Genomic DNA, 25251 nt, shown 5'->3' with positions numbered 1-25251 from the left:
GCTTCTGCACAGCAAAAGAAACTATCATCAGAGTGAACAGGCAACCTACAGAATAGGAGAAAAATTTTGCAACCTACCCATCTGACAAAGGGCTAATATCCAGAATCTACAAAGAACTTAAACAAATTTACAAGAAAGAATCAAACAACCCCATCAAAAAGTGGGTGAAGGATATGAACAGACACTTCTCAAAAGAAGACACTTATGCAGCTGATAGACACGTGAAAAAATGTTCATCATCACTGGCCATCAGAGAAATGCAAATCAAAACCACAATGAGATACCACTTCACACCAGTTAGAATGGCAATCATTAAAAAGTCAGGAAACAACAGGTGCTGGAAAGGATGTGGAGAAATAGGAATACTTTTACACTGTTGGTGGGACTGTAAACTAGTTCAACCATTGTGGAAGACAGTGTGGCCATTCCTCAAGGATCTAGAAGTAGAAATACCATTTGACCCAGCCATCCCATTACTGGGTATATACCCAAAGGATTATAAATCATGCTGCTATAAAGACCCATGCACGTGTATGTTTACTGCAGCACTGTTCACAATAGCAAAGACTTGGAACCAACCCAAATGTCCATCAATGATAGACTGGATTAAGAAAATGTGGCACTTATACACCATGGAATACTATGCAGCCATAAAAAAGAATGAGTTAATGTCCTTTGTAGGGACATGGATGAAGCTGGAAACCATCATTCTGAGCAAACTATCACAAGGACAGAAAACCAAACACCACATGTTCTCACTCATAGGTGGGAATTGCACAATGAGAACACTTGGACACAAGATGAGGAACATCATACACTGGGGCCTGTCATGGGGTGGGGGGAGTGGGGAGGGATAGCATTAGGAGATATACCTAATGTAAATGACAAGTTAATGGGTGCAGCACACCAACATGGCACATGGATACATATGTAACAAACCTGCACATTGTGCCCATGTACCCTGGAACTTAAAGTATAATAATAAAATTAAAAATAATAAAATAAAATAAAACAAAGTGATAGCACTGAAAAAAAGAAATGTCATATATCTGAAGTTGATACTCATGTGTAAGATAAACCTATATTGTAAGTTTCACAGTAAAGTTAAAAAAAGTGATACTTAGATTACAGCTGGTACTACTTCAAGTTACAATAAAAAATGAAATATAGATTTTGATACTCAATATTGTTTAATGAAAATTTATTCTGAAATAAATTACTTTTGGAAAATAAAGAAAAATTTCATTTTCAAAGAGAAATTTAACACTGTTCCTTTCACACCTTGAATTTGTATTTATTCTAGTTCCCCCAAAGAATTTGACCCTAATATATATGTTTTGTGCTTGAAGATCCTTCATTGAACAATGTCATATGTCTCTATAACAAAAATACATCATTTTAATTCTAATTTTAAAAAATTTCCGGCCGGGCACTGTGGCTCACGCCTGTAATCCCAGCACTTTAGAAGGCCGAGGTGGGCAGATCACGAGGTCAAGAGTTCGAGACCAGTCTGGCCAACATGGTGAAATCCCATCTCTACTAAAACACAAAAATTAGCCGGGTGTGGTGGTGGGCGCCTGTAATCCCAGCTACTCAGGAGGCTGAGGCAGGAGAATTGCTTGAACCTGGGAGGTAGAGCTTGCAGTGAGCCGAGATCATGCCATTGCACTCCAGCCTGGGCGACAGAGTGAGACTCAGTCTCAAAAAATAAAAAATAAAAATTTCCCGCAATCATATGTTTCTATGTACTTAAAATGTCACCTGGGTTGAATTATAACAATTATTATTAATGCACAGTTGAGCAGTAGTAAATATACTTAAAATTTAAAGAATGATTAAACATAAAAACTCCTATTTTATTGGAGGAACGTATCTTTTTTGAAATAGAACTTCTTTGATTGGTTCATCATGCATAGGTGGATGCTGTTTATTGCTAGCCTGACAATTTCATCACCCATTTCATCTCTTTTCTCAATTTTACAAATGGAGTATCAAGATGCCTGCTCACATGAAATCCATGGGACTGGAAGCAGTTTCTCTATAGCAACATCACTCAAATATTTGGTTTTTTGTTTTTTGTTTTTTTAGACAGAATCTTGTTCTGTCACTCAGGCTGGAATGCAGTGGCATGATCACAGCTCACTCCAGACTCTGCCTCCCAGTTTCAAGCGATTCTGGTGCCTCAGCCTCCCTAGTAGCTGGGACTACAGGTGGACGCCACCATACCCAGCTAATTTTTGTATTTTTTGTAAGGATGGGGTTTTGTCATATTTCCCAGGCTGGTCTCGAACTCCTGAGCTCAAGCAATCCACCGTCCTCAGGCTCCCAAAGTGCTGGGATTAGAGGTGTGAGCCACTGTGCCCAGCCCACTCAAATATTTGAACCCCTTCCCAGTTACATGCTGCAAACTCCGTTTTTGCTCGATTATCAGTTGACAACCTAATCAGGTGCTCTTTAGATTTGTTAAAACAAATAATGAGAAAACACCTGACATGCAAGCTTATTTCTTTTCCAGTGTTTAGAGCTTTATTTTTGAGGAATTATAACCAAAAAGGCTTTACTTAGACCTATCAAGTGTCAATAAATTGTACCTATTTTTCTCTTACTTAGCGGCACCTGGTTTATTGCCATATATTAAGATCTGTTAGTGATACTTTGCTTACGGAACAAAACAATGAAACTAAAATGAGGTAAAATTGGAAAAATGTACATTTCAGAAATGTTTCTGGCAGCTCTGAACAAAAATGAATATAAGTCAATCTATTTCCATTTTGTGTGTCACCTTAAAGTGCCTTAAAATGCATGACAGCTTCCTTCCTTCCTTCCTTCCTTCCTTCCTTCCTTCCTTCCTTCCTTCCTTCCTTCCTTCCTTTCTTTCTTTCTTTCCCTCTCTGGCGCAGGCTACAATCTACTCGGCTTGCTGCTGCCCGCGCCGCGGACTGCCTGGGACTGCCGGCGCCCGCCACCGCTGCCTGCCTTTTCTCCTTTGGATGCAGGCACGCGTTCGCCATCTTGGCCACGCTGGTCGCCAGCTCCTGACGCCGAGTGCTCTGCCCGCCTCAGCCTCCCGAGGTACTGGGACTACAGACGGAGTCTCGCTCACCCAGTGCTCGGTGTTGCCCGGGCTGGAGTGCGGTGGCGTGGTCTGGCCTCGCGGCAACCTCTACCCCCCGGCCGCCTGCCTTGGCCTGCCAGGGTGCTGGGATTGCAGCCCCGGGTGCCCGGCCGCCGCCCCATCTGGAAGGTGCGGAGCGCCTCTGCCCGGCCGCCCCGTCTGGGAGGTGAGGAGCGCCTCTGCCCGGCCGCCCCGTCTGGGAGGTGAGGAGCGCCTCTGCCCGGCCGCCCCGTCTGGGAGGTGAGGAGCGCCTCTGCCCGGCCACCCACCGTCTGGGAAGTGAGGAGCGCCTCTGCCCGGCCACCCACCGTCTGGGAAGTGAGGAGCGCCTCTGCCCGGCCACCCACCGTCTGGGAAGTGAGGAGCGCCTCTGCCCGGCCACCCACCGTCTGGGAAGTGAGGAGCGCCTCTGCCCGGCCACCCACCGTCTGGGAGGTGAGGAGCGCCTCTGCCCGGCCTCCCATCGTCTGGGAGGTGAGGAGCGCCTCTGCCCGGCTGCCCCGTCCGGGAAGAAATGAGGAGCGCCTCTGCCCGGGCGCCCCATCCGGGAAGAAGTGAGGAGCGCCTCTGCCCGGCCGCCCCATCCGGGAAGAAGTGAGGAGCGCCTCTGCCCGGCCACCCATCGTCTGGGAAATGAGGAGCGCCTCTGCCCGGCCACCCACCGTCTGGGAAGTGAGGAGCGCCTCTGCCCGGCCGCCCCATCTGGGAAGTGAGGAGCGCCTCTGCCCGGCCGCCCCGTCTGGGAAGTGAGGAGCGCCTCTGCCCAGCCGCCCCGTCTGGGAAGTGAGCAGCGCCTCTGCCCGGCCACCCTGTCCGGGAAGAAGTGAGGAGCGCCTCTGCCCGGCCGCCCCGTCCGGGAAGAAGTGAGGAGCGCCTCTGCCCGGGCGCCCCGTCCGGGAAGAAGTGAGGAGCGCCTCTGCCCGGCCGCCCCGTCCGGGAAGAAGTGAGGAGCGCCTCTGCCCGGCCACCCATTGTCTGGGAAGTGAGGAGCCCCTCTGCCCGGCCACCTATCGTCTGGGAAGAAGTGAGGAGCGTCTCTGCCTGGCCGCCCCGTCTGGGAAGTGAGGAGCCCCTCTGCCCGGACGCCCCGTGTCTGGGTAGAAGTAAGGAGCTCCTCTGCTTGGCCGCTCTGTCTGGGAGGTCTACCACGGAGGCCAGAAGCAATGTGGGGGCTGGACGTGGTGGCTCACGCCTGTGGTCCCGGCACTCTGGGGGGCGAGGCGGGTTGATCACTTCGGGCTAGGAGTTCGAGACCAGTCTGGCCAACTTGGCGAAACATGAAGAATACAACAGACAAACCAACCAACCAACTCAATGACAACAAAACAGGTCTACCCTGGAGTCATACTCTAATTTTTTCTATTTTCCTCCCTTTCTGATCCTTTATCCCACTTTCTTTTTCTTCCTCTTCCTTCTCCCTCTTCTTTGTCAAATAGAGGATTGAGTTATTATCACTGATCCATATAAAGTCCCTCTCTCATTTATTTTAACTCCCACCCCCATTTCTATTCCCCGACTTCCCATGTGCAACCTTCCTAATATGTTTGATATGCATCTTTTTGTTTGTATGTATTTTTAGAAAATGTTTATTGTTTTTGTATGCAAAAAAAATTAATAAAAAAAAAAAAAAAAAAAAAAAGAATGTCCATGAGTACCAACTCATGGTAATTGTTTCATGATGGGTACATGGGTGTTCATTATATTGTTTTGTTTGTGCGTGAGTCTGCTTGAAATTTTCCACAATAAAAAGTAGTTTTTAAAAACAAAACAAAAAAAAAAATGCATGACAGATGGACAGAAAGACAGATACAGCTATATACACATATACATAGGAATTGACTTTAATAGTTATGCGTCTGACAGATTTAGCACAGCCTCTCCTGATGCAAGTGGGAGGAATTAATCCTGCTCAAATGAAGCCGGTTTTCTCAAATTCAGGGACTTGATTCCTAGATTATGCTTTAGGAAGATGTTGATCCCGCCCATGTATACAGTATATGTTTGGAACTGCAGTGTAATCCAGGCTTACAGCATGAGTGTTAATGATTGCTAAGTGCTTTATTTACAGTACATTCCACAGGGCACTTCCTGAGAGAAAGTGGATAGAAATGGCTCCTGACTCACAAAAGGATGCTTGTGCCCAAGTTTTTTGTGTTTTTTGTTTGTTTGTTTTTGAAACAGAGTCTCACTCTGTCGCCCAGGCTGGAATGCTGTGGCACAGTCTTGGCTCACTGCAACCTCCACCTCCCGGGTTCAAGCAATTCTCCTGCCTCAGCCTCCCAAGTAACTGGGATTACAGGCACCCACCACTATGCCCAGCTAATTCCAAGTTTTAAAACTCTTTTTTACATCTTATGTTTTATGAATTTCCTCCAGTACACTTTATGCAAAAGTCAGTAAAAATATTTCTCCTATAAGTCTAAACAAATGTTTAAAAATATGTAAGATAGGAAGTTATTTCCAACATGCATATTCTTTTCACATGCAGAAGTAATGGTGAGAATTTTTCATCCCCTTTGCAGCAGACGCCCCTGGGCTGGGCCCTCAGCAAGCTCATTCCCGTGGCTGGGAAGGCTGGGGAGGCAGAGCTGGCTTCCTAGCAGCCTGGGGTTTCCTAGGGTGGTTTTTGTGAAAGTTAAATATGCTAAGAAAGTTTGGTTGTAGGATCGGTGCCTGACCGGACGCCTTTGCCTTTTACTGGCTGGTGCTGCCACACACACACACACACACACACACACACACCCCTGCTGCTGTGAGACTTGGCAGCTACAGGCTCACTGGGCATCTTTCCCTGGAGAACTGCCCGAGGCTGGCAGAACCACCTGGCTCCAAAATGCCTGGAGGCCCCAGCTTCCTCCACTCACCCTCAGCTGACCCAGTGGGTCCTCCACTGTGCCCCTTCCTCAAGGCAGGACTTGCTGTGGGACAATTCATCCCTCACATCCTTGCTCAGTTCCTTCCACTCTCCTATCCAGCTTTGCTCACTCCCTTCTTCTCAATAACACACAAGCACCAAATCCCTGCCTTAGGCTCTGCTTCCGGGAGACCACCTAAGCCAAGTGTCATTTGGCTTAGTCAACCTCCACGACTGGCATGTATATGGCTGTAACTGGTAGAACTGTACATTTAAAAGGGTGAACTTCATTGCTTTTCAGTTATACCTCAATAAACCTGCCCTTAAAAACAAGATGAACTTCATGGAAAAATAGTTACTGCTATTTTGGAGAAAACATCCAAATTTTCATGTCAACCAATGAAAAACCTCAGAAAAGCAAAAAAGGGAGGCAGGGAAAAGCTATCCTGCATTTAAAATATTCTCCTGGCCCACCAGCATGCAGCCGCCACAGGTGGAGGACAAGGCAAGGGGTGGGTCTTTCCAGGGTGCCCCAGGTGCTGACTGAGGGGCCAGTATGTGATAAAATCTCCTTCTTGAGAGAAAAGGAGGAAGCACAAGATGGAAGGGAAGCGCAGCTCCAGGAAAGGGGTGGGCTGAGGGTCTATGGTCTCTGCTGAGCCTTTCAAACGTGTGTCGCGGGGAGCTCTGAGGGCTGTGCTCTCATCTGCCTGGCTGCCCTGCTCACAGGGCCAGCATGTGATTATTTGGGATCTGGCGTGGGTTTTCTCTTGTTTGTTTTATTTTTCACTTACCAGCTGCGTGTTAATAGAAAGTCCCCTGACTGAAGGATTTGCCCGGGATTTCTGTAATAAAATAGAAGGATTTGTCACAAACGCTGGAAGGACCCTCTGCAAAAGTGGGATTTTTCACGTGATCATGAGCCCCAGAACATATTGTCATCCCGGGCTGCAAGCCTGGCCTCCTCGCTGAGTGGCAGTGACAGATGTCTCCTGTTAATGTCCAGTGATTAAATGTCACTGCAGAGGCCCCTCCTCGCCCACACAACCTGTTCCTTTCTTTCTGCAGCCACTGTGTCACGCTTGTCACAAAATCCACATTTTCTGCACATGGTTGGCCTTCTCCAGCGGTGAGCCCTTGTGCCAACCCTGCCCTGCCCTGCTCCCTCCTCGGCCCATCCCCGAGGACACTGGGGTACATACAAATAGTACCATCACTGCTAAGTGATAATAAAGGCTGGCAGGAACACATCCTCAGCTTGGGGCAGCTACAAGGAAGGAAAGAAATAAGGAAAAAAGCTCATGAAGATGCTGGAATCGAAGTCTCCTCCTGGGAATTCAGCCCAAGAAAACAATTTATCAGAAATAAAAAGCTCTATTTAGATGGAGATTTATTGAAGCACTTGCTATCATAACAAAACACTGAGAACAACTTGAAAATCCTTTTATAGGTAAATAAATGATGATAAATTATCTTGATTGATTATGGCTGGACCCTTAATAATTATGGGGCACTGGTTAAACATGGCAAATTAAGCAGCAGTTTTTGTTTTCATTCCTTCCCTAAGTGCTACCAAAATAAAAGCAAAAGGGAAAAGAATACAAATTCACAGAGACAAAGAAAATGGGAGGGGAGAAAAAGGCAAAGGAAACAGTAGACAAGGAAGGTCAACAAAGATGGAAAGAGCAGAAAGAACAGAAAAGGCCCGAGTTCCTGAGGAGGGGACACCACTAAAATGTGGGTCATCGTGTGCCCCAGAAACCCAGAAAGGCTCAGGAATTGGACTCCCCAAGTGCCAGGGAAAGCAGGATGAGGCCTGGAGCTAAGAGGGAAAGTCTGCAGGGGGAACAAGCAGATGCCTAGAAGACACTGCCAGGGCTCCAGTGGCCCCAGAACCATCCTCCCCTAGCCATCGGGAAGTGGGAGTGTCTTCTCTGGAGAAATGACTTTGATACATTTCCAAGGTGGAGACATCCAGTAGTGGGGGCAGGACTAAGGCACCAGACAGAAAGGGGTGATTATGAGAGAAAAACGTGAGATCACTCAGGCCCAGGTCACTAGCCTGGTGCCTAATGACCTGCAGGAAAACCCACAGGTCAGCAAGTGCCCCCACCACACTCATGTGCACATCCTCACATGCACTCATACAGACTCTCACGCACACACACACTCTCATGCACACACACACTCTCACACACGCACTCTCACATGCACACATACACTCTCACACGCACACACACTCACGTGCACACACACTCATGCACACACTCACATGCATGAACACAAATGCACACACAGACTCTCATGCACACATACTCACATGCACACACTCACGTGCACACACAGACTCACGCACACACACACATGCACACTCTCACATGCACATACAGACCCTCACATGCACACACACTCACGTGCACACACAGACTCTCATGCACACACACTCACATGCACACACACTCTCACGTGCACACTCACACACACACTCTCACATGCAGCACACACACTCACATGCACATACAGACTCTCACATGCACACACTCTCAGGTGCACACACACTCATGCACACACTCTCACATGCACACAGACTCTCATGCACACACACTCTCACATGCACACACTCTCATGCACACACACTCTCATGTGCACACACACACACTCTTATGCACACACACTCTCACATGCACACACACTCTCATGTGCACACACACACTCTCATGCACACACACTCTCACATGCACACACTCTCATGCACACACACTCACATGCACACACACTCTCACATGCACACTCACATGCACACAGACTCATGCACACACACTCTCACATGCACACACAGACTCATGCACACACACTCTCACGTGCACACACTCATGTACACACACTCACGTGCACACACAGACTCTCATGCACATACACTCTCACGTGCACACACAGACTCTCGTGCACACACTCTCATGCATACACCTGGACTCTCACACACAGACTCTCATGTGCACACACTCTCATGCACACACACTCTCACATGCACACACACACTCTCATGTGCACACACACTCACATGCACACACACTCTCACATGCACACTCACATGCACACACAGACTCATGCACACACACTCTCACGTGCACACACTCATGTACACACACTCACGTGCACACACAGACTCTCATGCACATACACTCTCACATGCACACACAGACTCTCATGTACACACACTCTCATGCATACACCTGGACTCTCACACACAGACTCTCATGTGCACACACTCTCATGCATACACCTGGACTCTCACACACAGACTCTCATGTGCACACACTCTCATGTGCACACACACTCTCATGCACACACTCACATGCACACACACATGCACACACACTCTCACATGCACACACTCTCATGCACACACACTCTCACATGCACACACACACTCTCATGTGCACACACACACTCTCATGCACACACACTCTCACATGCACACACTCTCATGCACACACACTCTCACGTGCACACACACACTCTCATGTGCACACACACACTCTCATGCACACACTCACATGCACACACTCACATGCACACACACACTCACATGCACACACTCTCATGCACACACACTCTCACATGCACACACACAATCTCATGTGCCCACACACACTCTCATGCACACACACTCTCACATGCACACACACACTCTCATGTGCACACACACACTCTCATGCACACACACTCTCACATGCACACACTCTCATGCACACACACTCTCACGTGCACACACACACTCTCATGTGCACACACACACTCTCATGCACACACACTCTCACATGCACACACTCTCATGCACACACACTCACATGCACACACACTCACATGCACACACACTCTCACATGCACACTCACATGCACACACAGACTCATGCACACACACTCTCACGTGCACACACAGACTCATGCACACACACTCTCACGTGCACACACTCATGTACACACACTCACGTGCACACACAGACTCTCATGCACATACACACTCACGTGCACACACAGACTCTCATGTACACACACTCTCATGCATACACCTGGACTCTCACACACAGACTCTCATGTGCACACACACTCTTACGTGCACACACACTCTCGTGCACACACACAGACTCTCACGTGCACACACACAGTCACATGCACACACACGTGCACACACACACTCTCACATGCACACACAGACTCACATGCACACACAGACTCTCACACGCACACACACTCACATGCACACACACTCTCACATGCACACACACACTGTCATGTGCACACACAGACTCACACACACACACTCTCATGTGCACAGGCTCTCACACACACAGACTCTCACACACACTCACGTGCACACACAGACTCTCACATGCACACACACAGTCACATGCATACACACACAGAACTTCCACTTGCTTTTTGTTTACTCATTCTTAAATACGAAAATGTAGCCGAAGAAAGCCTGTAATGTTGGACACAAAGACTAAAACAAACAAAAAACAGGAGACCCAGTGGAAATAGAGACAAAGCATAGAAGAGAAGAAAGCTTTAAAAAGAACTACAATTAATGTCCTAGAAGAGATGAGAGGGGTTGTCTCTATGAAACTAATAGAAATCAGAACTGATCTTTTTTAAGAAGTAACAAAAAGTAAGAATAACCAAACAACCTCTTGGAAATGAAAAGTGTAATAGCCAAAACAAAAATTCAGTGGCAAGAGTTTAAGATAAAGTTGAAGACATCTCTCAGAAAGTGGTGGGGAGAGGCAAGGAGATGAACAAGAAGAGAAAAAGGTAAGAAAGTGAAAGATCACTTCAGAGATGTACCTCTGAGAATCACTCTGAAGTGATTCTGTAAGTCTTGGAGAGATGTCTTCAGGTCTTTCACATATGGTTGATCAGAGTTCTAGAAAGTACAGGAAACATGGAGGGAATTTTCAAATGAAGCACAAAAGAAAATGTTCCACAAGGGGAGAACTCGTCCCTCTATCCAAAGGCCCACCAGACACCCAGAAACACAAATGACTAAGGAACATTATCAGGAAATTACAGAACACTGGGAACAAAGAAAATACCCTAAAAGTTTCCAGAGAAAAACACAGGTCAAATACCATGAGTGAAGACTCCGAAAGGACTTCTCAACACAACAGCAGAAGCCATGGGAGCAGTGCTTCCACATCCTCAGGGGAGATTATTTTCCATCTAGAATTCTATCTCCAGCCAAACTGTCAATCCATTGTGGAGTGATGTGAAATGTGAAAATAGTGATAATTTTAGACCTATAAGGTCTCAAAAAAATTATCCCAAATCATCCTCTTGGAGGAAGCTACTAGAAGGAGGATCCAACAAGATGAAGGCCACAAACCAAGAAGGAGGAAGACATGGGACCCAGGAGACAGGGGTCCCACAAGAGGGAAGCTGAAGGAGCTGCTGGGATGCTCAAGGGGATGTCCCAAGATGGTTCCTGCACAGAGCCCAGGCTGGAGAGGAGACTGGAGGGCTGCAGGAGATATGTTTGTAGGAAAAATAGATCAATGAATCACAAGATGATCTGATGTACTTGGCAGCATTAAAAAATTTTCATAGCAGGTGAGGGAGGAATTGGTATGAGATTCCTGGAATGCAAAGAAAATGAAAAAGAAGGCAATGATTAACTCTAGAGAAAATCAAAACTTTCTACAAGAAATGAAATGTAATTATGGCATGGTGTATAGTCATAATAATGTAAATATTATCAGTTTAACAAATATAAAGAGGATGTGAGAAAGAGAAGTAAGGAAAGATAGCAAAGTCCTCATACAGCATAATTTCTAAAATGGCTAAATAAAGAAATGGCTATATAGAATATTATTCAGTAATAAGAATACACAATCTGGAAACAGGTAAGAGGATTAAAAGTGATTGCCTCAAAAGTGGGAAATAGCGAGATATCTTATCCCAGGATCCCCCCAAACAGACCCTGAGACAAGCATTTGGCACAAGTCATTTGTAAGATGATTCCAGGAAACACGGGTAGATGATAGGGGGCAGGGGTGGAATGGGGAAGGGAGGGAGCTAACAGAAGATGAGTCAATGATCAGGATGTCCCTGTGAGCAACTGGGAACTTCCGGGAGACAGTGTAGGGCACACCTGAGAACTGTCACAACTCACTTTCCTCACTAGCTCAGGGCTGCTCTGTGGGCACCAGCTCCCTGGAACTGTGTGCCTCCTCCATGCAGGGGCCAAGCCCACTTCATGGTTGGATAATACCCCCAAGCAGAGGTCTGCAGGTGCTCGAGGTAGGAAGTCATCAGTGTACATGGAATTGTCCACTGAGACTTCAGATAACCTCTGAAGCAAGAAAATAAAAAGAAAGTAGATAGCAATAGGGTACCAAAAGAGTTGCTACACTGACCAAGGTCCTTTTGTACATTATAAACTATCTGGTGTCCTTGAGTATTTAAACTACAATGAAAGCTCTCTAAAATGACCACTAGTCAACCAACAGACACTCTCTCCTCCCACCGTTCGATGCCTATTGCACAGTGAATGTTCATGGCTACTGTCAAAAATGATGTCATACTTCATTCCTACCAATCCAGTAGTATGCCTACCAATTGTCAGTAGAGATTCTTCCCAAACCTGTTTATGACAGTTGTAGTTGTTTGCATTATACAACTTAGTTAATAACATGTAAACCATTTAAATAGGAATAATATGTAAATCAATGAGATAGAAATGCAAAAATAGAGTTTATTTTACATTAGATGTTGAGGAAACATTTGTAAACGATTAGGAGGGAAATGTAAAAATCTAGAAGAGCTATCTTGATTTCTGCTTCTGGCAGTACAGTAAACTCTCCATTCTCCATCCTGGTCTGAGTGGGAAAAAAAAATAGTCTCTCCTGAAAATTGAAAATCAGATGTGGTGTTCTTACACCACCATAACCATGAGGGTATCCTGACCAGACCCAAGAGACTGAAATAACATAATTGCAGTTAAATTAAATTAAAGAATTTCTAGATTGGTAGCATTCTATGGTACCCAGCTTTGGAAAACACCAATCTTCTACAGGGAAAAACATTCTCAATCCAATCTCCTAAGAATTTCCACAGATCAAATTAAGCTAAGTGGGAACTCAAAATAAAAATTTATCAGTCAGTGGAGAAAATAAACATAGGATTTAGATTCCTTCCCCACAAGACTTCAAATATTATAATTATTAAATACAGTGTACAAAATAGGTATGAAAAGTTTGAAGTTATAAACCATGAAGTTAAAAAATCAGCAAGACTGAAAATACTACCAAAATTGAACAATCAAGAAATGTTTTGTTTATTTATTTATTTTTTAGAGACAGGGTCTCGCTATGTTGCCCAGGTGGTCTTGAACTCCTAGACTCAAGCAATCCTCCTGCCTCAGCCTCTCAAGGTGCTGGGACTACAGGCATGAGCCACCATTCCCAGCCTAATGAAGATTTTTTTTAAGTAACAGTCATGGTTTAAAAATAGAACTCTTGGACAAAACAAAATAATCACTAAAGTAAAAATCTCTTTGTCTAGGTCAACAGCAGCTAAAGATGGAAATCATGAGCAAAAAGACAGAGCTGAAGAAGATGCTCAGATTGCAGCACAGGAGAGCAGTGAGGTGGAAAATATAAGAAGGAGATAACAAGGAAGACTGAAGAAGATCTAACTTGTGTCTAATCAGAGCTCCTAATGGAGATAATAGAGCACACAGAGAAAATGTTTGCTCTGATAATGCTAAGCATTTTTCAGAATTAAGGAAAGGCTTGAATCCCACCAATTAAAAACTGTAATATTTACCCAGCAGGCTTATAAAAAGACGAAGAAAATATCTTAAACAGCAAGTAGAGACAAAACACAATTACCTACAAAGAAACAAGAGCTAGACTTCTCTAGAGCAACAATGAAAGCCTGAAGACAGTGGAGTAATATCTTCAAAAGCTGAGAAAAAATAACTATCAGCTTAGAATTCTATACAACTGCTATAATATTTCAAGAGTGAGGGCTAGTTCACAGACGATATATATATGTGTGTGTGTATAGATATGTGTGTGTGTATATACACACACACACATCCTAAAGGTTTCACACAATACTACATGAAATAATAAACGATTTCAGCAGAGTAGCATGATACAAAATCAGCACTCACAAGAAATTAGCTGACCAGCACAGTGGCTCACGCCTGTAATCCCAGCACTTTGGAAGGCCGGGGCAGGTGGAACTTTTGAGCTCAGGAGATCGAGACCAGCATGGGCAACATGGCGAAACCCCATTTCTTTTTTTTTTTTTTTTTTTTTGAGACGGAGTCTTGCTCTCTCGCCCAGGCTGGAGTGCAGTGGCGCAATCTCGGCTCACTGCAAGCTCCGCCTCCCGGGTTCACGCCATTCTCCTGCCTCAGCCTCCGAGTAGCTGGGACTACAGGCGCCCGCCACCACGCCCGGCTTATTTTTTGTATTTTTAGTAGAGACGGGGTTTCACTGTAGTCTCGATCTCCTGACCTTGTGATCCGCCCGCCTCGGCCTCCCAAAGTGCTGGGATTACAAGCGTGAGCCACCGCGCCTGGCCGAAACCCCATTTCTACCAAAAGAAATACAAAAATTTGCTAGGCCTGGTGGCATGCATCTATAGTCCTAGCTACTTGGGAGGATCACTTGAGCCCAGGAGGTAGAGGCTGCAGTGAGCCATTGCCCTCTAACCTGGGCAACAGTGTGAGACCCAGCCTCAAAAAAAATTAGCTGCATTTCTGTTAACTAAAAATGAACAATCTGAAAAGGAAATTAAGAAACAAATCCATTTAAAATAACATCTAACGTCAAAAAGAATAAAATACTTGGAATTAACTTTAGGAAGCTAAGAATTTTACACTAAAAACTACAAAGTATTGCGGAAAGAAAGAAGACATTAATAAATAGAAAGACACCCAGTGTTTATGGCTTGAAAGACTTCATGTTGTCGGGATTTCCATACTACCCAAAGTGATTGACAAATTAAATGCAATCCCTATCAAAATTCCAATGACATTTATGGCAGAAATTTTAAAAATTCATCCTAAAATTTATAATGGAATCTCAAGGGACCTGGAATAGCCAAGACGATCTTGAAAAAGAATAAAGTTGGAGGCCACGTCCCAATTTCAAACTTACTACAAAGCTATGGTAATCAAAACAATGTGAAACTGGTGTAAAGACAGACATAGAAACCAATGTGATAGAATAGAGAATCCAGAAATAATTTCTTGTACACATGGTGGAATGATTTTTGACAAGTGTGCCAAGAACATTCAATGGGGAAAAGACGAACTTTTCAACAAATGGTGTTGAGAAAACTGGATATCCACAAGCAAAAGATATGCAACATTACCTTCACCATATGTAAAAATTAACTTGAAATGGATCAAAGACCTACATATAAGACCTAAAACATTAAAACTTTTAGAAGAAGATAAAGAGAAAGCCTTCATGACACTGGATTTAGCAACAATTTTTTGGATATGACATCAAAAGCACAGGGAAAAGAAAAATAGGGAGATTGGATTACATCAAACTAAAAATTTTATCCTGGAAGGACTCTATCTAAACAGTGAAAAGATAACCCATAGAATGGGAGAAAATATTTCTAAATTACATATCTGATAAGGGGTTAATGTCAAAATTATATTTTTTTAAACTCCTATATCTCAGCAACAACAACAACAAATGCAAACCAGTTCAAAAGTGACAAAGGACTTGAATAGACATTTCTCCAAAGAAGATATACAAATGGTCCATAAGCATCTGAAAAGATGCCAAAAATCACTAATCATTAAGGAAATGCAAGTCAAAATTACAATGAAATAGCATTTAATACCCATTTGGATAGGACTATTTTAAAAATGACCCAAAAAACAGAAAATAACAAGGGTCATGAGGATGTGGAGAAACTGGAACACTTGCATGCTGCTGGTGGGAATGTAAAATGGTGCAGTCACTATGGAAACCAGTGTGATGGCTCCTCAAAAACCTTTTACCACCGTGACTGTGCATTGAGGAAAAGGAGATCTTCAGGCCTTCAGAGACCAACAGACACTGGCTCTGAGGTAACACTAATTCCAGGAGACCAAAACATCACTGTGGCCCACAACTCAGAGGTCAGGTGATCAATGGAGCTTTAGCTCAGATTCATCCCACAGTGGGCTCAGTGGGTCCACAAACACATCCTGGGGTTATTTCCCAGTCATAGAACGGATCATTGGAATAGACATACTTAGCACCTGGTAGAATTCCCACATTGGCTGCCTGACCTGTGGAGCAGAGCTACTATGATGAGAAAGGCCAAGTGGAAGCCACTAGGACTGCCTCTGCCTAAAAAAATAAGAAACTAAAAGCAATGCCGCATTCCTGGAGGGATAGCAGAGATTAGTGCCACCATCAAAAGATAGCTGGGGACTGAGCAAGGTGGTTCACACCTGTAATCCCAGCACTTTGGGAGGCTGAAGCAAAAGGATTGCTTGAGGCCAGTTCAAGACCAGCCTAGGCAAAAGAGTGAGACCCCATTTCAACAAAAAATTAAAAAATCAGCCAGGCAGTGTGGCATTTGCCTGTGGTCCCAGCTACTCGGGAGGCTGAGATGGGCAGATCCCTTGAGCCCAGCAGTTCAAGGCTGCAGTGAGCTATGATGGCACCACTGCACTCCAGCCTGGGTGACAGAATGAGACCTTGTCTCTTAAAAAAAAAAAAAAAAGTAGGGTGGGGTGAAAGATGCAGGGGTGATGATTCCCACCATATCCCACAACCCCATTCAACTCATCTATTTGACATGTGCTAAAAACAAATAAATATTGGAAAATGACAGTGGCTTATCATAAGATTAACCAGGTGGTGACTTCAATCGCAGCTGTTGGACCAGATGTGGTTTCATTGCTTGAGCAAATCAACACATCTCCTGGTACGTGGTATGCAGCCATTGATCTAGCAAATGTTTTTTCTCCCTCTCTATTAATAAAGCCCACCAGAAGCAGTTTGCTTTTAAGTGGGAAGGCCAGCAGTACACCTGCACTGTCCTGCCTCAGGGTGTATCAATGCTCCAGCCCTCTGCTACACTTTATTTCACAAGTGAACTGAAGGATCTTGATTGCCTTCCCCTTCCAGAAGATGCCACACTGGTCTGTTACATGGATGGCATGCTGATTGGTCCTTACGAGCAAGAAGGAGCAACTACTCTAGACTTATTTCTAAGACTCTGTCAGAGGGTGGGAAATAAAGCCAACAAAAATTCAGGAGCCTTCTACCTTAGTGAAATTTCTATGGCCCTAGTGGCCTTTCTAAAGTGAACGATGCATTGTTTCTTCTGGCCCCTGCTATAACAGAAAGAAAAAAAGCACAATGCTTCGTGGGTCTCTTTGGATTTGGGGGCAACATATTCCTGACTTGGGCAGCTACTCCAGCCCAGGTACCAAGCAACTAAAAGAGCTGCTAGTTTTGGGTGGGGCCCAGAACAAGACAAGGCTCTGAAACAGGTCCTAGCTGCTGCACAAGTTGCTCTGCCAGGTGGGCCATGCAACCCAGCAGATCCGATGCTGCTGGAGGTATCAGTGGCAGATGGGGATGCTGTGTGGAGCCTTTGGCAAGCCCTTCTATGTGAATCACAGGGAAAGCACTTGGGATTTTGGAGTGAAGTCCTGCCATCTTCCTCAGATGACTACTCTCACTTTGAGGAGCAGCTCTTGGCCTGCCACTGGTCCTTAGTACAGGCTGAACACTTAATTAACCATGGGCCACCAAGTCACCATGTGCCCTGAGCTGCCTATCATGAGCTGGTTGTTATCTGACCCAGAAAGCCATAAAATTGGGCATGCACAGCTGCACTCCATCACCAATGGAAGTGGTCTATACAAGATCAGGCCTCAGCAGGCTCTGAAGACACAAGTAAGTTACATGAAGAAGTGGACCAGATGCCCAAGATTCCCACTCTTGTTACACTGCCTTCCCTCTTCCAGACACACTAATGGCCTCATGGGGAATTCCGTGCAATCAGGTGACAGAGAAAGAGAAGACTCTTGCCCGGTTTACAGATGGCTCTACATGATAGGCAGGCGCCACCTGAAAGTGGAGGCTGCAGCACCACAGCCCCTTTCTGGGACATCCCTGAAGGACAGTGGTGAAGGGGAATCCTCCCTGTGGGCAGAACTCCGGACAGTGCATGTGGTTGTGCACTCTGCTTGGAAGGAGAAATGGCCAGATGTGTGATTATATACATATTCATGGGCTGTAGCTAATGGCTTGACTGATGGTCAGGGACTTGGAAGTAGCCTAATTGGAAAATTAGTGACAAAGAAATTGGGGAAGAGGCATGTGGATGACCTCTGAATCAGCAAAAAGGATGAAGATAGTTGTATTCCATATGAATGTTCATCAAAGGATAACCTCAGCACAGGAGGCATTTAATAATCAACTGGATAGGATGACCCAGTCTGTGGATGTCAGTCAGCCTCTTTCCCAGCAGCCCCTGCCATAGCCAATGGATTCATGAACAAGGTGGCCATGGTGGCAGGGATGGAGCTTACCCATGGGCTCAGCAACATGGACTTCCACTCACCAAGGCCAAGCTGGCTACAGCCACTGCTGAGTGCCCAATCTGCCAGCAGCAGAGACTGACACTGAGCCCCCAGTATGATACCTTGCCCTAGGGTGATCAGCCAGCTACCTGTGGCAGGTTGATTAAAGTGAACAGCTTCCATCATGGAAGGGGCAGGGCAATGCTTTGATCTTATTGGAATAGACACTTACTCTGAATGTGGATTTATCTTCCCTAAATGTAATGTTTCTGCCCAAACTATCATCAATACTATGGAATGCCTCATCCATCACCATGGTAGTCCACACAGCATTGCTTCTGATCAAGGGACTCATTTCACAGCAATGAAGTGTGGCAAGGGTCCATACTCATGGAATTTACTGGTCTTATCATGTTCCCTACCATCCTGAACAGCTGACTTGAGAGAATGGTGCAATGGCCTTTTAAAAACTCAGTTACAATACCAGCTAGGTGGCAATACCTTGCAGGGCTAGGGCAAGGTCCTCCATGAGGCTGTATATGTTTTGAATCAGCATTCAATATATAGTGCTGTTTCTCCCATAACCAGGATTCACAGGTCCAGGAATCTAGGGGTAGAAATGGGAGTGGCACCACTCACTATTATCCCCAATAACCCATTAGCAACATTTTTGTTTCCTGTTCCAGCAACTTATGCTCCGCTGGCCTAGAAGTCCTAGTTTCAGAGGGAGGACTGCTTCCACCAGGAGACACAGTGATGATTCCATTGAACTGGAAGTTAAGATTGCAACCCTGCCACCTGGGGCTCCTCATGCCTCTAAATCAACAAGCAAAGAAGGGAGTTACTCCGCTGATTGATCCAGACCACCAAGGAGAAATTAGACGGCTACTTCACAATGGAGTCAAGGAAGAGAATGTCTGGAATACATGCAATCCCTTAGGAAATCTCTTAGTGTTACCGTGTTCTGTGATCAAAGTCATTGGAAAACTACAACAACCCAAGCTAGGCAGGACTACTAATGGCCCAGACCCTCAGAAATAAAGGTTTTTGTCACTCCACCAGATAAAGCACCACCAGCTGAGATACTTGCTGAGGGCAAAGGGAATACACAATGGGTAGTGAAAGCAGTTAGCTATGAATACCAGCTATAACCACATGACAGTTACAGAAATAAGGGTTGTAATTGTTGTATTTCTCCCTCATTGTATGTTATGAATAGGTTTGTGTGTGTGTGTATATGTGTGTGTGAAGCAAATGTGTTTTATTACCCTTCTTATTCCCTTATCATATAAACAAGCTGTATTGATTTTATATCATAGTGTTTATTATTAACTTTTTATCTTAGATTGGGCTGCATAACAAATTATAGCTGAGTGACTTAAATAACACTTTATAAACCATCAGCTGAGTGACTTAAGAAACGTTTATTCCTCACAGTTCTGGAGGCTAAGTCCAAGATCCAGGCACCAGCAGATCTGGCATCCGGTGAGGGCCTGTTTCCTGGTTTGCAGCTGACCATCTTCACATTGTATCCTCCCTGGCTGAGAGCAGAGAGGAAGTGAGTTCTTTCATGTCTGTTCTTATAGGGCACTAATCACATTCACAAGGGCTCCACCCTCATGACCTAATCACCTCCTAATTCCATCACATTGGAGGTTAGGACTTCAACCTATAGATTTTGGGGGGACACATTCAGTCCATAACAACATCAAGTATTTAAGTTACAGAATATCAAGAAATCCTGCCTTGATCTTTCCGTGACCAGCCCCCTTCTGAAGTGCTCAGTCAACGTTAGCGTACAAAAAGACATCACTTTGGAGATCCCAAGGATTTTAGGAGTTGTATGCCAGGAAATAGGACAAAGACCAAATGTATATATTTCACAATATCACATGTACACTTATAATGAATTTTATGGTATGTGGATTGTACCTCAATTAAGCTGTTTTTTCTTTTAAAGGCCAAAACATGTTTGGATGTAACCCAAAACATCACGACTTCAGGTGCCTCCTGACCCTAACCACGGCTGGCACCTTTTCTTCCTTCTGCGTCATGTCCTGTGCTCTGTGTTGAAACTGGGTTCCCATTAATTATTAATTTTTCTCCAGAGAATACTTGTTAAAGACGAATTAATGCTATTGTTTTAGAGCAAATGCTGCCCAAATACTGTCTTTAGTAGAATTGTAATCAGCTTTACCCACTTTCCATCTAATCTGATTGAATCAGATTTTCTACAAAATCTTTTTTTTCTTTTGTTGCTATTAAAAGGTCACCTATTTGATCTGCCTCAAACTCTTAACTTCTTGGGATCCATTTATAATTATAAGTTCACAGGTGACCTAACCATGGATTGAATTACAATACTTTTAATTAAAATAGAAAAAAGGGAGGGGAGAGAGGTGGACATTCGCCATAGTGGAATTTGGGGGAATGCTGGGTGCTGCTCAGCTGAATCTATTTTAGCCTGTCTTCTCTAGCCCCTGGTTAGAAGTCTGTTCACCATAATGCCTTCTGACCCTCTGCACTTACTCCATCATAATTATCCTTTAATACTCTTATAAATGAACTTTTAGCTTATCTTCCATTAATTCTCCAGAACAAGCAAAGCCATCTAAATAAAGTGTTTAACCCTTTCCTGGCCTTCCCTTTCCCAGGGGTCTGTGGAAAGTTGCTAGGAAGGGAATTTCTTTTTTTTTTTTTTTTTTTGAGACGGAGTCTCGCTCCGTCGCCCAGGCTGGAGTGCAGTGGCACAATCTCGGCTCACTGCAAGCCCCGCCTCCCGGGTTCATGCCATTCTCCTGCCTCAGCCTCCCGAGTAGCTGGGACTACAGGCGCCCGCCACCATGCCCGGCTAATTTTGTGTATTTTTTAGTAGAATCAGGGTTTCACTGTGTTAGTCAGGCTGGTCTCGATCTCCTGACCTCATGATCCACACGCCTCAGCCTCCCAAAGTGCTGGGATTACAGGCTTGAGCCACCACGCCCGGCCTAGGAAGGGAATTTCATTACCCTCCTGTGTAGAAGTGAACTTGAATCAGTCACCTGTCTCTTCTCCCGACCACAAGTGAGGCTCACAAGTTGCATGTGGAGTCAAGTGGTTACCCCAAGGCCTCTGGGCATCAGGCACGGGAAGGACACAGCTGCCCCAAAGATGAGAAACACCCAGGGCACCGCAGGAGTCCAGGTGCTTGGCGTGGAGCACTCGTGGCCTCTGCGGTGTTGTGTGGGCCCCAGGACACACTGGCCAGGAATGGTGGTCCACAGAGGACTGGGGCCTGCTCTCGTCCTCATACTGTGTGGGGAAGCTCCACCTTGGGAGCCAAGCAGCTCAGTGGGGGCAGGACAAGAGCCCCAGGCCAGGCCAATGTGAGGGTCCAATCTCCACCCTGCCACTTCGTGGCTGTGTCCTTGGGCAATTAACTTGGCCTCCTCAGTCAGTTTCCTTGTCTGTAAAATGGAAATGGGCTTAGTGCATATTCCACAGGGGTGCGGTGAGACCTAAAGGAACCAAGGCAGCTAGAGCTCAGTACAAGACCAGTAAAATCCCCTGCATGGCGCTATGGGGCCGAGCCTTGCCTGCCCCACTCACCTGCACGCCCTGGTGGTGCTTCCTGCAAATGCCTGTAAATAGGATTTTTGGCCTGAGAGCTCACAAGCTCACGTGGCAGCCAGGAGTGCCAGAGAGTGAATGCCTGGCCCTCAGGTGCACATCGCTCATCCCTCAGGTGGACGCCCCTCAGATGGACACCCTTCAGGTGGGACTCTTCTCAAGTAGGACTCCCCTCAGGTGTGTGCCCCTCAGGTGGATTCCATTCAGGTGGACCCCCCTCAGGTGGATGCCCCTCAGGTGGATTCCCCTCAGGTGGATGCCCCTCAGGTGGATGCCCCTCAGGTGGATTCCCCTCAGGTGGATTCCCCTCAGGTAGACGCCCCTCAGGTGGATTCGCCTTAGGTGGACGCCCCTCAGGTGGATGCCCCTCAGGTGGATTCCCCGCAGGTGGATTCCCCTGAGGTGGACGCCCCTCAGGTGGACTCCCCTCAGGTGAGATTCCCCTTAGGTGGATGCCCCTCACGTGGGATTCCCCTTGGGTTTGTGCTCAGTCTCCAGGGTCCCCAGAGCTCCCTGTTGGAATGAGGCCCTGGTCACCTACCACAGTCACATTGCAGAATGATGCTTGTATTGGTTCCTCCTCCCCTGCCTGCCTCACTTTCCAATCCCTTACTAGAGTTTCCTGCAGTCACCAAGAAATGATTAGCTATGTCCGTTTTGTCCCTACCCCATCTCCCACTTAGCACCAAAGCTGGGCTGCGGTCAGCTGCCTCCACTCTGTTTTCCAGCTTCATGTTTGGGTTGCACCTCCCTTCCCAGCCGCCAGTCGACCACCTCTGGTCAAACCATACCAACAGGTGAGCTGCCCTGCACATTGGGAAGACTGCAATCATCACCTACCATCTTAATCAGGTGGGCTTTTCCCAAGTAGATGCAGCCACTGTCTAACCAGTGTCTACACTGCCTCTGAACTCCACGGAGGTCCCACACTGTGCTCGACCTTCAGGAGGTTTTTTTAATGCCAGTTCATACTCCCTGCCCCCAGGAAGTTAGAGAAACAAAAATGACTTGCATCTCTGTAGGGTCAGCCAGAATGGACATCACGGTTTAGAGTCCACAGAAGCAAAGCCAAGTCGGGGATTCACGTGCATGTGGTTTATTGGAGGGTGCTCACCAGAAGAGAGGGAAAGGAGGGGGCAGGGACTTTGTATCCCACCCACGCACCTCTCCACCCACCCCTCCTGGCATTCAGAGGCCACAGGCAGTTGGAGAGGTAGAAATTGCAGCTCTGGGCCAGGCAGCTTCTGCTCCCAGAGGGGTCCAGAAGCAGGTGGCAGGAGTGAGGCCTGAGCCCCTACAGCACCTGGGAAGGACACAGCTTTACATGAAAAGGGTGTCAGAGCAGGGACCAAAGGCATGTGCTATAATGGCCTAAAGATTCATAGTGTGTCTTAGTCTGTTCAGACTGCTGTAACAAATACCTTAGCCTGGGTAATTTACAGGCAATACGAATTTATTGCTCACAGTTCTGGAGACTGGGAAAGCCAAGATCAAAGCACAAGCCGATTCAGTGTTGGGTGACAGCCTGTTCCTCATAAATGGTACCTTCGAAGTGTCCTCACATGGTGGAAGGGGCCAGAGGCTCCTTGGAGCCTCTTTTATAAGGGCACTACTCCCATTCATGGGGGAGGGGGGAATCCTTATAACCTAATCACCTCCTAAAGTTCCACCTTCTATACCATCACATTGAGTATTAGGTTCCAACATATGAATTTGGGGGGTGGGAGTGTATCTGAGTCCAAACTCACTCTGCTCACCACATGACAACCAATAAGTCAAGAGCAAGGAGCTGGGGCAAAGAAAGTCACTTATTTCAGAAAGTCAGCAAACCAGGAAGATGGTGACTAGTGTCCTAAAGCACCATCCTAAAAGGCGTGAATCCCAAGCTTCTTTTTATATTGGGGAAGGGGGAACAAGAAGGGGTTTGAGATCAGGAGATGACCGGTGACCACAGACATCTTGGAAGCAATGAGGATCTGAGGAGGTTGTGAAACATCTGTCCTTGGTGAGGTTACAGTCCTCCTATAAATCCTTAACACAAAATTGATACTTGTGTGTGCACCCTATTTATCTCCTTGGGGGTTAGTTTTGTAAAGGAACTATTGTCATCCTTGCTTTAGTTTAACCAAATTCCTCTCATAGTTAGCTTGGCCCATGTGCAAGAATGAGCAAAGACAGTTAGCTGGTGAGGGTAGAAGGCAGACGGAGTCAGCTATGTTCCATTTCTCTCACTGTTACGGGGGCACCAACACTCAGACCAGAGCACAAGCAAGGGTGTGTCTAGAACTCCAGGGCCAGAGGTCCCAAAGGATCTAGAAGGTGTAGAAGGACCAAGACTCAAGGTCAACACATAATCCAGACAAGGAGAGCTTCTGGTTCAGTCATGTTGGTTAACATAAAAACATTGTGTACAAAGTGTTACGTAGAAATAGAAATACATCACATTTAGCGTAGAAATAGAAATGCATCACATTTAGTTATACAGCTGATGAACCCAATCCTACAGAAAAATGTAAAATGTTATAAAAGTCGGGCTGTTCTAGGAAAGCCAGAGCATCGGTGACTACCCGTGCCTGTGAGAGGCTTCCCTAAGAAACCGGAGTGTTCACAAGAGGGCAGGCGGCGCTGGAGGGCTGGGGCTCAGGAGACCTTTAACGCTTTTGCCTGCTGACCTTGGAAGCAGCCCCCACAGCCAAGGCTCTCCCTCCCCGCAGCTGCCTCACATCTGGGCCCTCCCTGGCAGGAGACTCTTGTCTCTGTAGGGTCAGCCAGTTTCCCCCATGTTTCTACTACAGGAGAGCAAAGCAGAAAGGTCCCCATCCTTGGTAAGTAGAGTCCCTCTTGGTCTTGGGTCCTGCCCTGGCCATGCACTTTCCTTCCTTCAGTCTGCACTGCCCTTGCCCCACTCAGTCCCCGGGCTTCAAGCTTCCTGCAGCTGAAGCTGCACGATGAGATCCCAACAGCTGGCACTACCTGAGCCTGCCCTGGGCCTGTTTCTCTCCTGACCCTCTGAACATTCTCTTGGGCATATTCATCCATTCCAAAAGGTTCAGCCAGTCTCACCACACCTGCCAGTGACTCCCAAACCCAGACCAGCAGTCTGGTCTCTGT

General features: G+C 46.1%; 1 protein-coding gene across 1 annotated transcript in view; it reads right to left on the bottom strand.

Annotated features, from left to right (window-relative positions):
- Window positions 1–6812, bottom strand: part of VSX1 (visual system homeobox 1) — a 35745-nt gene extending 28933 nt beyond the window's left edge. The window contains exon 1 of the mRNA XM_063633878.1: window positions 6764–6812. The gene's annotated coding sequence lies outside the window, so the exon portion shown is untranslated. The remainder of the gene's footprint in view (window positions 1–6763) is intronic.
- Between the last annotated feature and the right edge of the window lie 18439 nt (window positions 6813–25251).

Source organism: Symphalangus syndactylus, chromosome 24 (assembly GCF_028878055.3).
Source record: "Symphalangus syndactylus isolate Jambi chromosome 24, NHGRI_mSymSyn1-v2.1_pri, whole genome shotgun sequence".
Lineage (NCBI taxonomy): Eukaryota > Metazoa > Chordata > Mammalia > Primates > Hylobatidae > Symphalangus > Symphalangus syndactylus.
This window is presented reverse-complemented; position numbering and strand designations above follow the sequence as displayed.